The 4743-nt window shown below is 40.3% G+C and overlaps 1 non-coding gene across 1 annotated transcript; it reads left to right on the plus strand.

Annotated features, from left to right (window-relative positions):
* The first annotated feature begins 3032 nt into the window (after positions 1-3032).
* On the plus strand, positions 3033-3105 carry trnar-ccg (transfer RNA arginine (anticodon CCG)). Its single transcript has one exon. It is a non-coding gene; the product is annotated as a tRNA-Arg (tRNA).
* Positions 3106-4743: the final 1638 nt, after the last annotated feature.

The following is a 4743-nucleotide window of genomic DNA, read 5'->3' on the forward strand; positions in this document are numbered from 1 at the left end:
ACAATCTCTGATCCGTGAGGCTGCAGAGGTCAAAGGTCACACACCGGAGGCAGGCACATAAAGACAGGGAACTCCGGGCGAATGAAACAAGTGCACCTCCCCACCCCCTCTGCACTGTGTCTGTCAGGAATGTGGGTTTGTTTGTTTAGTGTTCAGTTTTAACCACAGCAATGACTTCATGTCGAAATGACTGAGTAAATATGTCACGTGCTGAAAATACAAATCCATACTAAAACTAGAATCAGAACTAAATGCTCTTTTAATCCTAAATCTACATTATTTTCTGTTAAAATGCATGTTTTTTTAAAAAGTTGATTGTGGTGTTGAGCTTGGCCTTGAGTGGAGTTGTACATGTGCTCTTCTCCTCTGTGTCGTAGGTTTGCTTCATTTCACGCTACAGTTGTTCCATTACCTGCTCGTCTCTGTGGATATGTCGTTGCTCTGCCTAGAATGTTCCAGATTATGACATACGAGTAGTTTTATAGCTCATAACAGGCATCCTGACTGTGAGCGGGGTTGCCTCTTGTTGGTTTAACCTGTAACTTGGTTTGTTTTGGTCTCCATGAAGATTGAAAAGTTTAATGCCATACTGTGAAATATTTCAGACAAAGCAATAACATGTCCATGGAGAAAAGCATTTGACAGACACTCAACCAGAAAAGTTACACTGTGCAGCTTTAAGTATCAGGTTAAAATCTTAATTATTATGACAACATATTTTACAGTGAATCTTTAAATGACTAAGGACCTTCAGCTTTCAAGTCCCACCTGTGTCGTAAGGATTTACTTTGATGCAGTCAGATTTCAGAATGGATCTGACTGAGATAGATAACGGTTATAGAAGGAGAGATTATATTAAAATAAACAATATGACTGGCAAAGTATTACACACATACAGGTTTCACATTTGCATCTACATGTAAATAAGTCAAATACAATTACAGATGGTAGCTTTAACACTTTGATCATGTTTTTTGTGATAAGGTGGATGAATTCATGATAAAGTGGAGTTATTATTAAAGTTGCACTATGTAACTTCTCTTGTGGAGGTTGTGTCAGCTGCTTGTCTCCTTAGGCCCCGTCCACACTAGTATGTATTTGAGTCGTTTTCGTTGTGGATGCAGTGTTTGTTTTGCATGGATGAATCCAGACTCATCGCAATAGAGAGAAATATCCTTCTGGATTTCCAGGCAAGTGTTTGTTCACACTAATCTGATGGAAAACGGCTCCAGAGACAGAACAATTTGGTGCCGCCAGCTCCCACGAATTCATCTGAGTAGAGATCTGATCTGGCACTGTGTGGATGCCTGAAAACGCTGATACGCTGACGTAGATCTATGCACTGAGAAGTGATTCGCCGCCAAAATACAAAGAGGCTAGAATATATGTCCATTCATGCATATGGTCTATGCATGTGACCTGCATGTAATCTGAAAAGTTTAATATGAACCATTTCCAACGCGATAGAAACACAGAACAGACTCACCATCAGCAGAATATCCCTCTGTCACAGAAAGAACACTCCACTCCAGTCATGTCCTTTAGTCCGACAGAAGCTGAACTGCATCAGCAGCACAATAGCGATCTGTTTTTAAAGTGCTTAGTTTATGTAAATTAGCCATGTGGTTTTAAGTTTCGTTTCTGTAAAACAAAAACAAATATACTCAAACCTGTGTGGAAGGGGAAGGTGTGCGGACACAGAAACAACGTGTCTGGACGCAAATAATTTCAGATAAGGTGATTCGTTTCAGGGTAAACGTAGCCTTAGATATGGACTCGTTAGTTCCACAGTGTTCCATATTATGGTATTAAAACTATACCCATGAACACAAGCAGGTGACACCATTAGGCCATGTTATAAGTCAGATCTGTGGAAAGGCAAGCTCACACTAAGAATATTTTGTAATGCAAGTTTCAGTATGTTTTAGCAATAACAACTCATAAAATTGAATAAATGCAAGATGTCATGCTATAGAACATTAGTTGCAAAGTAAAGGCATATGGAGACAAGCAGATGGTGTACTCTTTACCAGAAAGAGTGCTTACAGAGTGCATCTTTAAGTGATTATAAATCTTCTCTCTTCTCATTTTGTAAAAAAGACTTGACTAAAATAGTTCAGGTCTATCATCCCTTCTTCATATCTGTCCATTCAAAGTGTCACAGTGACTCCACAGAATCTCCTATTGAAATGACCTTGGATTAGTTATCTGCACTTTTCCCATCTGCGTCTAACATCCTTGAGTATTTTCTATAAACATGACATTTACGTGACCAGGAGATAAAGCTGCATGCACTGATTATCCTGTGTGTTTGTGAGACGGAGCAGGAAACAGGGGCAAAGCTAAATATTTGTAGTCACTGTAGACACTGTTTGGCTTTCGAGGGTCCAAAGTCCAGAGAAGAAACAGGAATGCGACCCGAAACTAAAACCAGGCCGGAGGTTGGTGGTTGGTTTTGGTTTTTGGTTAGTGTGGGAATCCCCCATATGTGACATGACAGAGATCTGAGAACTAAACCAGGACTAAAGATTACAGATGAACCGGGTACTGAACAAAAGAATCAGGTACAGCCAGTTTAGGTTAAAATGGTGTCAGTGTCAAGGTTGAAGCACTTGTTCTGTCAAATCAAGATCTTTAAAGGAACTCTGTGTCCTGCTCCAGATCAGCTTCTCTGGTGTTGTGTCTTCTGTTGAGATAACTGCCCCATTTTACACTTACTCTGGCTCCTGTCTGTTCATGATAATGTACATTCTTACAAACTGTGTGTGTTTAATCTTTATTTAATCAGACGTAATATAAAGAAGTGACATTGGGTCTTTAAAGTTGTAGAAAGAAACAAGACACAAAATGGGTAAAAGTGGATTTCCAATACAAGTGAGTGTGTTTGGTTTCATGTTGTCAGCTCAAGTTTCCATTTCCATGTCTGTGAGTGAGGAGCCCCTGGACCTTTCTCTGCCCTCCTCATTTACAGAACAATGATTGCTTAAAGCTGTGGTTCTAAGACATAAGGGAGTATCAGTACCTTTAAGCATGGCCCAGTGGCCTAATGGATAAGGCATCAGCCTCCGGAGCTGGGGATTGTGGGTTCAAGTCCCACCTGGGTCGAAGCAAGACATCTTCACATCTTCTGTGCATGAGATAATCATTAAAGGCACAAGAGATGCTCTCACTTGTTCATGGTGTATTTGACACACAGGAGGCCAGTGTCCAGCTCAGTCGTCCTCCTTCAGTTTGCTCCTCGAACTGTGAACGTCATGTGACCAAACAAAGGCCCATGTTCACGACTGGTGCATCTATTCAGACTGTTCACTAAAGAGAGGGACAGAAATAGACTCAATACTGTGTGCATGATTATACCTTTTATAAAGGGCCCAGTGGCCTAATGGATGAAGCGTCAGCCTCTGGAGCTGGGGGTTGTGGGTTGAAGTCCCACCTGGGTTGATTCTGCCTGTAAGGTACATGGGCTTTTCTGCTCTTAATGAAAATGCTGTCCATCTGTTTCCCTGCATGTCAGTGGATCTGTTTACAGAGCGATCTGTTTCTGGACGTTTAAGAAATGACATGTCAACAACACACACTGGAGAAAGTGATCAGAGACACCATGATCTGAAAGAAAAGTGAAACAGAGTCATATATTATATTCATCTTTATTATGTTATATATAATATGCATCTCTTGTGTATAATGTGGTATATAGTGTTTGAAGTAGGCAGCCTCTGATCTCATGTATTGTGAGAGTTTTCTTTCTGTTACATCACCCCCCTCCTTCCCCAGTGGGACATCCTCTGACCACAGGCTCTGTCCACCCCCAGAGCATCACGCCTTTGAACAGGAGCCTCTCACATACAGTAAGACCCCCTTTAGTCTCTCACTGTCATTTGTCCCACAGCTCAAATTAATCTGAATGTTTGAACCTGTTTTTAACTTCAAATTGATTCACACAAGGAAAACAAATTACTTCTACATGTGTAACTCATTCTGATTATTGCCACGCTGTACCAAGATCCAGTCTAAGCATTCTGAACTTTTTAGTATAATAATATTCCGGACATCGGGATCTGATCTGACATGATTCCCGAAAATCAACCCTCATTTTTCAATTACTTTTTACAGCTCATGGTAGAGTGATAACTGGGCACTCATCTGACACGGAAAACTCTACCAGGACTCTGAATTATTCATGGTCAGATTTCAAAGAGCAGAGACAAGAGGGAGAGAGGAGAGAGAGAAAAGAGAGAGGAGAGAGAAAGAGAGAGGAGGAGGATGAGAAAGAGCATATGAAACAGATGGGGTGAGTTTCAAAAATGGAGTCTGGAACTTTGTAATTTCACTTGTCATTAGCTCCACAAATGAACTGCTGCTTTCTCCTCAAATGCTCTGAGAAGTTTAAATCTGCACTCGTCTTTTATAATGTAGTATTTAGAGCAACGTACTATAGAGAGGCAGAGAGATACATACAAAAGATTGTTCAGTTTAAATGTGTTTGTCACATTGGTCGGTGGTTACTGAGTCAATATGAAACCTCACCTCACATTTCAGACAAACGCACATTTCATTGTTGAACATTTAAGGTCTGCTCTGTTTTTGTTGCAGTTTGTCATTATCATAAGAATAATGTGAGATTTGTAAAATATGTGTGAGTTATTAATAGCTTTAATAGTCATTTTATCGCTGATGTCTGTGTCAGATAAATCAAACTAAACTCTGTTACACATGGAACTGTTTTGTAATGAGGCTCTGGTG

The sequence above is a fragment of the Boleophthalmus pectinirostris genome, unplaced genomic scaffold, assembly GCF_026225935.1.
Source record: "Boleophthalmus pectinirostris isolate CB_2022bp ecotype Guang Dong unplaced genomic scaffold, ASM2622593v1 HiC_scaffold_10, whole genome shotgun sequence".
Lineage (NCBI taxonomy): Eukaryota > Metazoa > Chordata > Actinopteri > Gobiiformes > Gobiidae > Boleophthalmus > Boleophthalmus pectinirostris.